The sequence below is a fragment of the Photinus pyralis genome, unplaced genomic scaffold (genome assembly GCF_008802855.1).
Source record: "Photinus pyralis isolate 1611_PpyrPB1 unplaced genomic scaffold, Ppyr1.3 Ppyr1.4_LG3b, whole genome shotgun sequence".
In the NCBI taxonomy this organism is placed as follows: domain Eukaryota; kingdom Metazoa; phylum Arthropoda; class Insecta; order Coleoptera; family Lampyridae; genus Photinus; species Photinus pyralis.
In genome coordinates, this window is record NW_022170510.1 from 363,037 (window position 1) to 374,092 (window position 11,056).

Here is an 11,056-nt window from a genome sequence, read left to right on the forward strand (position 1 = left end):
TTTGTCTTTGTTACAACAGGATGGTATCGCTGGTGACGTTTGGTTTATCGGTGGCGGTTAGTTAACCTCTTTTAACAATCAGAACAAGAATGAAATATATTATACCGTGCTAATTAGGTAGCTAGAACGTAATGGTCATACACGAGGTAATCGATTATTTGAACATGACATAATTTGAATACGTAGTACACACTTTAAAAGGCGAACTGTCAAAACTAATAAAAAGAAGAGATTATCAAAATAAAAATATAGCCTACTGGGCCAATTTGAAAAAAATGTTGCTTTCATTTAGCTAATTACCAAAAATGATTTTTATTTATTTTCTCTATAATGGTCGCAAATACGAAACAAGTAGCAAATCAGTATATGAAGCTTGAAAGCGCATTTTTGGTAATACAGATCAGTGTTTTATTAGCAAAGCTTAAAATTATCGATCTTGCGAGTAATCTAACTCACAATAGACTAGAGCCTGCACATCCACACTATAGCAGAAAGCATTTAAGGAAAATTGTAGTCTCTACCTATTGTAGGTAATTGCTGATATCTCAGCCGGACAACCAGCCAGCCAGACAGCCAGTCATAAAGAATATAACAGCCTATGTTTTTTCAAAAATGCGCTAAAAATTACAAGACCAAAAAGTTTCCAAACAAATCAGAAAATCAAATTCTTATTTTACAATCTACCGATGGCGCACAGTACAAAATCGCAAAAAAAATATAGTGTGGCACCATTATTGACATCAGCAATCACGTATGCACTTCAGCGACCACCTCCTGTAAATCTGGAGCACCCAAATCAGGCCAACAAGGCGTGGGAAACAATTGCAATTGCTATCGACCGATTTCTGGGACAGCATAAATGCATGCATACACTGTCGTAAATTGTAGTGAAACAAGATTTTTCCCTTCGATAATCCAGGCCGTTTCTCATCGATTGTTGCCTGCAGGTTCAAAACCTTCCATTGATTGTTTTCCCCTTTTCAAGGTAGTCGACAAGCACATCCTAGAAAATAACGCCATCACCTTCCCTGCTTTCACCTTTTTCTTTTGTTTTGGGAGTGTAGCCATGAATCCAGGTTTCATCCATTGTAATAAAACGATGACTAAAGTTCACTTGATTATTTTGCAACCTGCTCAAGCCCTCGTCCGAACGTTTTTGTTCCCGCGTTCTCCCGTTCTGCCCATTTTAAACTTGCTTACCCACTAACAAATGTAGTATTCACCTGTTGTCACTAAACAGCGCTCCTTTGGTCGTTTGATCATTACGAAAGAGAAAGGTTGTCAAACTATTCTCGTAAGGATATGTGTTTACTAGATTGAGAAAGTTCAACATTATTACTTATTCTACAAAATGTATTGGGCAAAGGATATAATTATCTTTGGAGTAGTATGTACATACATACGTCAAAGTGGTTTTTAATATAATGCATTATATTCCAAGTTGGTGTGCAAACACATAACCAATTTGCGTTACGACAGGCTGTTATTTTCTTTATTGTCCCAATCGAATAGTTTGCGTGATTTCCTCTATAATAATTGGTCAACCAATATATTAATTTGGGACACGTTTCACTTTTATTAAATATAATCTTGCATTCGATGCATTTCATGTTATGATATACTCTGTGGTGTGCTGAAAAATAAATTCACTGGATTTTTGCAAAGTTGTGATAACAACATCTTTACTAGGCAAAATTTTGATGAAAGTCATAACTTCCTTGCAAAAGAATTAAGGAAGGTACGAAATATATTATTAACGAGCTCCTATGGTTATGATTTTGCGGTGTCCCAAAATATCTTAAAAACTAATGGACTGATCAGGATGAACTTTTGGAGGTAGATTCTTTATCAAATTTGTAGATCGGAGTTCGTGAATTGGTAATGTAGGTCAAAAAATAAGGACGGCCCATTTGACATCTCCGTTGGTTATGAACCGAATTGCGTAAAATTTAATAAGGACATATAGTCCTGTCAAAATAGGATTTAAACTTTCAAAAAGTCAAGGAGTTTTGAAACTTGGTAGATTACTATATTTTGGGATCCTGAATAATACACTGAGTTTGCGATCTTGAGCGACCGCCGCTCGCGCCGCTATATTGGAAAAAGGGTACGAAAATTCAATTTTTCGATAATTTCTCTATTACAAAAGTTATAGAGCACAAAATTTCATCGTATTTTAAGTTTTTTAATCGAATGAATATTTTTCGAGCCCTCAGGGTGGGACATCACCTTGGGACACTTACTAAGGTCATCGCCCCGGAATTTTCCGTGGTCATGGAGATGGAATTTCCCAATGTCGTTGCTCTGGGATTTCGTCAGGTTCTTACCTTGAACTTTGGTAGAAGGTCATGGCCTTAGATGCTGGATCAAGGTTACAGTCTTGGATTATGGATCAAGGTAATGGCAAAAGCAAAAGAGTTGAATAAATAAAATAAAATGCGAGAAAGATGCTGCTTCTGCTGCATTGCAAAATCTATCTACTCTTAAAAAATTATGCATTTCTAATTTTATAAAGAGGAAACGCAACAGCTTTCAAGAATAACAGCAACAACAACAATAAACAAGGTTCTGTACTTACATACGTATAACATTATCCTAGTTTTTATCTTTTTCAAGTTTACACACACACATTCACACACGAAAGAGATGCACAGTGCACGGTTTTCACTATAATCGCGTAACTTTAGTTTGTTGAATTGTACAAATTTTGGTATAATTATTGTTGTGCTTCCTAAATTTACCAACGTTGTTTACATATCCTGACAACTTTATTGTTGGCTCGAAATACAGAAGTTATGTGTCGTGATTGACTGTTGATATGCGTGAGGAGCTTCTTTGGAATGTAAAGGTTCATTTGTCGTTAGTCGACTTGAAGCTTGTAGTAGGTTCCTGCTAACGTCGAACCCATTAGTGCAGCGGAGAGACCCGCGAAACCGTTCAAAAAATTTTTTCGGAGTAGAAAGAATTGGGACCCACACCATTTTGTTCAGAAATGTTTCAACCTTCAGAATCTCGCTTTACGACATTTTCCCGTGGTCCTGACAAAAGTTATAGGCCGCTAAAGTTGAGCTTTACTAATTTTCGCGCGCGCGACTAGACCGCCGAAAGTATTTATTTTCTCAGCAACTAAGCGATATACATCAATAATTCCTTTTGTAAAATGAAAGTAGATACATTTATAGCAGAATCTAAAGCATTCATATTTACCTACCTTGTTATGCACAGTTTTTAGAAAAATGATCGTCAACTTCCAAAATTCGTGTAGCAGATGAAAAGGGCGCACTTTGAACTACAATAACCTTTTTTCTATTTCGATTTTTAAATGTTCTTATTAACGCACCGTTTTTAAGTTGGTATTAAAGAGGAAAACATAAATTTCCTACCCTATTTGACATTGGATTGTATTTATTTACAAATTAGGGTTATGTTTTGATATACAGAAAGACAAGTCCCTTTCTATTTGTTTAAAAGCGAGACATGTAAGGCTGATAAAGTGTTAATCAAATTACAAGAAGAACAATATGAAAAAACCACTTAATTACTTTCTCCCAAAACTCAAAAGAATTAAATATTACGGTATGTAGCGTAAGAAAAGACCTGCAGGTTATAAAGGAGATTTCGAATGGGGAAAGATGACAACGAGGATACCTTCGGAACACATTAAACAATATTTTAAAGAAGCAGCTTATTGCTTTTAGGACTTGTTCTGTGTTATTAATATCGTGAGCCTGATTTGTGTAGTATCGTTACGCTCCTAAGAAGAAGTGACAATCCGAAGCCGAACCCGTCCTAATGAGTGACACCTATCACGTAACAACAACCCACTACGGACCGATCCGTTAGTGACCGTTAATGGCAAATCGCGAACACAAACCTTTGTTTTTCTTTTTATGTCAGTCACCAATATACGTAGAAGCAGTGCCATATGGGCGAAATCTGTTAGCTGTTAGCTTTGTCGTTAATCGACAGTGACACAACTGAATTTCACATATTATATAAAAGGACGAAGGACTGTATTTTGCCTTTATGAATTGTTCCACAGTTAATGTACTAATTTCTGAAGTTTATTAATTAAAACAAAATTGATGAGACTGTATTTAAATAAGAAAAATATTTGGGACGTCGTACTGCCAACTTAATACAACCTGCACTAACACAACTTCTATATCAAATTCCCTAGTTACTAAAAGTTACTATAACATAATTTTGATAAAAATTTCTCGAAAATATCTTCTCAATAGAAAAAATAGTATAAGAAACTTGTTTCATAAGACGCCCCATCGCACTCGTTCATTAGAAAACTCGCCGCAAGCGGCTCTGTTTCTAAACTTGAACTCGTGCGTTAAACGCGCCACTTATGAAACTTGTTTCCTAATATACTATTATTTCACGATATCGATTTCCAATATTCATAGCTCATTCGATGCTCCAAAACATTGTGATTATTTTATTTTCTATAACATTACCGTGAATTTTTCATAATAAAAAAGTTACGGTCATTTAAATAAAAACCTACCGACCTCGCCGAGTCGGGAGTCTCGAGTGAGACGGAGAGGGAAGGATAGTCAGCAGCGTTCGCGCAACAAGGAGCGATGCGTAAGAGGTTCTACTCTACTAAGAAATTTCTCTCCGAATAGTTTACCAAAACTAGCCATATAGGCCGTTTACAAATGCATTCCGCCGAGTTGTATTGTAAAATCTCAAACAATTCATTAACTCCATGTATATCAACTCATTGGTGAAATATACAGGGTGTTACATATAAGTATGTAAAAAAATTGGGTGGTAACTGGTAAAGTTGACAAAAACAAGTATTAAAGGAGAAATGGAAACTTTGCCACTTTTTTGAGGGTGGCCCCTAACGAAATACATTGCACCCTCGGTTTATTTGGAAAAAATGCAATGGAAATACAATTTTAAACTAAAAACACGGAAGATGATAAATATTGAGAGATTAAAACTAAAACTAACAACTAGGGGTTAAACGAACAGAAGGTGATTATTTTGCATATGCCAAATACACGCTGGTACCACATTTGAACTTGCCGTTACTTAATGTTTTAGACGTATTCGGCTTTTCAGTATTAGGAGAAAAAAGCTTGAAACAGCATACGTTGCCATCATACACAGTAACCTAATTCGCGATAGTAGTAAATGACGGTGAATGGAACGAAATAATCATATCTTGTTGCTGCCATTGGAAATAAAACGTGCTAGATGTCCACAATATTTTATTCTGCATATATAACACTAACAAAAAGTGGTATATTTAATAAAGCATGGAATGTAGATCGGCATTGGATGACATAGTTGTGTTCTAAGTGCGTAATTAGACGCAAGTGCATAAAGTACAGACTATAAACATTTCACATTGTAATTCCTCAAGCTACAGATTTCACCGATAATTTGCCATATAATCAGGCTACAGCTTAAACGTTATATTGCTCATATCAGCACAGTGGAAAAAATAAATTGTCAAACATGATGAGTAGTAGATGGATGCAAGAAAACGACAGTTAGATGCCACTGATCATTTTACGGTTAGAGTTTGTAAAAGATGCTGACGTAAATACCTGTAGAACGATGGGCAATAAAAGCACACCCTAACAATGTATATCAGTGGTATGCATTTGACTATCGTTTCAAGAATATGTACGGATTAGATATACATAAATCGTGTTGCTATACACCACGTTATAGCAAAGAATATGTATTTAATGAATTATTGTGATTCCATGTAAGAATTACCTTGTACGATAAAAGATGATTTCCCCAACAAAAACAATAACAGATAATAATAAACCAAAACCAAACATTATAAAGACACCAGCAAGATGATTCAAGGATAGAGGTACAACTCCTTCTTCAAAAATAAATTCCCTTTTTTTTAACTGTATATGTGATTTCTTATCTTGGTTTAATTTTTCGTATATCCCGCTTTCGGTCAATCCGTCTATGACAACGTCCAAACTGTCAATGATGTAGGCGTCAATGTCTGCTACAAAAACATGAGAAACTGTTGGGTAGTACATATTATCAATCAGGTAATTTGGGGATGGTATACGGAGAACCAATTCAAGTGAGCCCAGAACGTTCAATAAAAGAGGCATAGAAAAGTTCTTCTGCATTGTCCATATTTTTAGTAACTCTTTAGAAGTTAAGTTGAAAAGGATTGTTGAATGGCGTTCTAAATTGCGGATTCTCTCCACATGCGCATTATGATTTTGTATAGATACGGTTGTGGCCGTCATACCATCGATTAAAATATGAGTGCTTGTTGCTAGAAGCTCGTCTAAATTAAGGATCGGTTTCCCTTTTGGCGGTGATACCAGCGATCGTCTTAAGTTTGAAACGTAAGCTGTCTGAATGTGTACACTATATATTATGTAGCATATTATCAGAAATCGTAATACTGTTGCTTTAGGAATGCGGGCGGTAATACCGTACACTGTTATGTACAGAATATTGAAAACAATTTTACCTAAACTAGTTTCAAATCGTCCCAGGAAATATAACACCAATGTAAATAACACAAAAGTTACCCCAACAAAAATCCAAACCTCCACTTTGAACAGACTTAATAAAGCTTGCAAACTTGAAATGGTATCAGGAGGTGGTACAATCCAGACAAGAGAATCTCTTGAATATATATGACTTGTTCGAGTACGTCGAGCACCTTCTTGGTTTAGAATGGAAGCAGCACACGTCATTGATCCCGGAGGTATCCGATTACGTTTCAGAGGGTCTATCAAAAAGAATCCAAACGATATGTTTAAAGTTTCCATGGCCATACGGACAGTAAAGTTCTTTTGATCGAATAAGTCGAATTCTTCTAGAAAGCTTCCCACAAGTACAGGGCATGCATTATAGTTTTTTATTAATTTAAACATTTGTTTTGGTATGGAATCATCACAAAATTGCACCTGGATAATATTAGGCAGTTTACCACATCTGTTGCCTTTATCGAATGGATTTGCTGAAAATATTCGCGATTTTGTATTTTCACCCTTATCAACAACTAGTACTGCCACATACATAAGCCGGTAGAACCACATCACAATAAAAATCGCTTCCACTAGCTCTTGTTGATTAGTTATAATCAGATATTTACCAGCTGGCGAGTTATGTTTTGAAGAATGAGACCTCTTCGTCATGTAACCTACATATCTCCTCAAGAATCCAATGTCGTCTACTTGAATAATAAAATTGTTGAAATTACCTCGCCTGGTGGTATGAAAATTATCGTTTGTGCGGATGACAATTTTTACGTTTTGTACATGGAAGGGCAAAAGATGACTGCTTCCATTAAAGATGAAGTAGACAGTTTCTTCCCTAAAAATCTTCTCAATTACCATCGTTGCACATACCTGTGAAGACGTTTCGACGAGATCATTGCGCAGATTGTTAACTAAACGCAGAATGCACGCCACAACCGCATAAACTATTACACATTTCCTCATTTCAACCAGTCGCTGCTACGTCTCTTACGATTATAATACATTTTCTACATAATGTGACATTTATTCACGGTTAGCGATTTAATGATTTGTTTTTTTACTAATCACTTCAGTTAATGTATTAAATACATATTTATACCGCCAGTAACATTATTTACATTATTGTTCTAATATACAGGCTTGTATGCTTGATAATTATATTGAATGTTCATATCCTAATTGATCGGTCGATATGTGTACTGCGACACATTGTTAAAAAATATACGTGATTGTGATTATAGTGAACTTGTGTATTAAAGTGTAATTCTATGGCCAATGTAGGTCGCAGTTTACATTTCAAATAAATTATAAACGAAACATTAATAATAATGAAAAGGCGTTTTTTTCAAATGATCTACTTAGCTCACAGAAATAAATCGCTGGGCTGAAAGTACAATATTCAGGATTCTACACGAAGACTTAAGTATGGAAAAGGTGTGTTCAAATGATAATTCGCGAAACAGAAAATCCTAAGTTGTTCACTTTTTATTGACAAGTCTCAACATTTATTTTTATGTGTTTTTAATACAATACTTATAACAGTTTGTTTCGTTCCCTATGTTTCTTCCGTATGTATGGTTGGTTGCCTGTTAGAATAGAGTACAGATTCAGTATTTAAATTTTAAAAACCAGTATTGTCCTTGTCCTTGTGATAAAATTCTTTTACCTTTTATCTTCTTTTCCGGTCACTTTTTGATTCTGGCATGGTCGTGTCCAGCGTGCCAATCTTCATTTGTGTAAAAATTTCATCTTAATTAATTATAAGGATCTTCACACATTGAAGTAAATATTTTCTAATTGTTACCCAATTTTGGAGACGTTTTTGGTTCTCGTGGTAATATTTTTGGAGTTTCGCCAAGCGGATTTTGGAAGCACATTGGTCATCGACTTGATACTTTGGCTCGTTTACGATCTTTAGAGGTTTGTACATCTTGTTTTGTTATTCCCAGCCCTTATTGGTAAACTATTATTTTTAGCCGATTTTTACTACCTACCAATTTGTACGTTTTTCGTCTCGTCCATCATTGTGAGGGAAACGCATAGCTTTACCATCGATATCAACCCGTATAAGAAGGAGCCCTGCGCCCCATTCATCGCAGAGCCATCACCGATCATCCCCTACAAGTGCGTCCCTGTCGTTCTCTGCGTGGCGTCACCAACCCCAATTGTCGACCGGTATTCTACAACGAAAGGTCAGCTGTTTATTACTTGAACCTTCCCGACTACTTTGCAACGAACCATCGAATCCTGCATCCACGTAGAGACACCCTTGCCATTTTGTTCCCTTCCTCTCCTTACTTCCTTTCAGTTCCTTTGTTTTGTTGTAATTCGTGTTTTAATTTCAACAATTTATCACTGAACACTGGTCACGTAAAGAAAAAAAAAACGATAAGTAAAATAAAATAGTATATTGAAAGACAAGTGTTACAATGCGACCTATTGTAATACGACTATCTTGTGGCACGAGTGGCGACGCGAAGCGTAGCCACGAGTGTCCGCAAGAAGAAGTATTACAATAAAGCATTGTAACACGCGTTTTTCATACTATTTTTTCTATTTCGGTGCTTTAATTTGCTTAAAAAAATCATTATCAGAAACTATAGGGAACATTAGAACTAACATGTTTTATGTTGGGAACACTTTTTATGCCGTTAAGTTTTAGGTTGGCAGCGTAGTAAGACTGACATTTTGATGTTCAAACATGGAAGTACCCAACGAAGTACCTACTTGTACTCATATATATCGGGCGATCAAAAATGAGTGACTGTCGAGTCGCCTTTGAAAGTTGAAGTTAAGTACGATTTCCCATGTAAACAAAAATTCCAAAGGTGACTCGCCGGTCACTCATTTTTGATCGCAATGTATAAGAGAAGTATATATGCTTGTACTAACTAGTAACTGCCAACTTAAGAGATGAGTTACCAAAAAAAAACGACTTTAATCACTGTCTTTGTACAACTGTTTTCGGCCGAAAACAGTTGTACAAAATCATCATTGTGACACCGAAATAGAAAAACATTGTTGTGCTGTTATTCAGTTATTGGTTATGTATTACTTTAAAACCGACAACCCTTCTGGTTGGTCGGACGATTAGATCTACTTTTTTTGGTTGTGCCTACTGCACCGAATTATTATTTTTGTACGTTTATGATTGTTAGGCAGTTATCAAGATAGCCTGTTGTTTTTTTTTGGTTCTTAAAAAGGTAGAATGCCCGAGGTGAGGTACGTTTTTAGTAGCCCGTGAAAGAAAGGCCTTTGTTTTACCCCCGCACTAATTATTTTTGATTTTCATTTTAAACGCTCTAGACCCCAAGCGTGAGGATCTAGCGGCACTTGCTACTGCAAGAGTTTCTTTTATTTTCATTATTTGTACGTTTGGAACTTTAATCTAAAATTTTTATTAACCGTTCAAGATACAGCGATCCCTTGATATTATAGATATACAGATCTTTAAATTCTATGCATATCAACAACTAATTTAATAAATGACCAGTTCACCCCCCAATAGTTCTTTTTTTTTTAATTTACAGGTATGTGGTGTTGTGTGTCCTTTTATCTTTCAGGTTCTGCGTTTCCTGTAGGTATCTTCTTGCATTTTCAAACGTAGTGGCGCTACCCTAGTCAATCAGAACCACGCGAATATATCCCTGAAATCTGAACCGCCTCGCTCCTGCGTCAGAGCTAGACCGGAGCAATACCGGCATTTCTTTTTGCGCCCAAATGAAACCGTTATAACTGCCCGGCTAGCTCAGTCGGTAGAGCATGAGACTCTTAATCTCAGGGTCGTGGGTTCGAGCCCCACGTTGGGCGCCAGAAAAGATAGAATAGAGAGGCGCAAGTCACTGGGAGCTGCATTGAATATACCTACTTCGAATCGGGGTGGAACAAATTGACCCTTGGAAAAGGAAATATAAACTTGTCAACCGGAGACATATAAAGAAACTAAGCCATAAATTACAATATTTAAGCTCTCAAATTTCGGTCTAATAGGCATGATTGACAAAAAAAAGGAAACCTTTCTTACCAAATTACAGCGGCTTTTTTTTCCTGTTTTTTTGCGCTTTTTACTTTCGTTAGTACCTTTAGTTTAGAGTCTCCCAGACACAATAGAATATACGGGGCGGTCAAAGATAGACTGAAGGAGCACGTCTCGGTGACTTAACAATTAACTTAACTAAATTATCTCTCCTAGGTATCTCTTTTAGCGATCAATAAACAGCACCCACCACCCAAACCAGGATTAAGACCTTAAAGACAAGTACTGGTAACAGCGATCAAATAGAAGTACGATCAAAAGAATACATCCTAGAATGCATCAGTATAAATAAGGATGGGGACTGCCTGTTTGGAGCGATTGCGCACCAACTGAGGCGACTGCCAGTGACATCAGAGCCTCACAGGAAATTAACCAAATGATTAAAAAAGAAATCAACGCATACATCAGGGAAAACCTGGAAGATTTCTACCCACAATTGATAGGAGACGTAGACGGATACGTGGAGGGAAGAAGGAGAGAACCAGCAGGGTTGCGGAAATCGTGATCAAGAAGCACCGATGCA

The 11,056-nt window shown here is 36.4% G+C and overlaps 1 non-coding gene across 1 annotated transcript; it reads left to right on the forward strand.

Annotated features, from left to right (window-relative positions):
- The first annotated feature begins 10,234 nt into the window (after window positions 1–10,234).
- Trnak-cuu lies at window positions 10,235–10,307 on the forward strand. Its single transcript has one exon. It is a non-coding gene; the product is annotated as a tRNA-Lys (tRNA).
- Window positions 10,308–11,056: the final 749 nt, after the last annotated feature.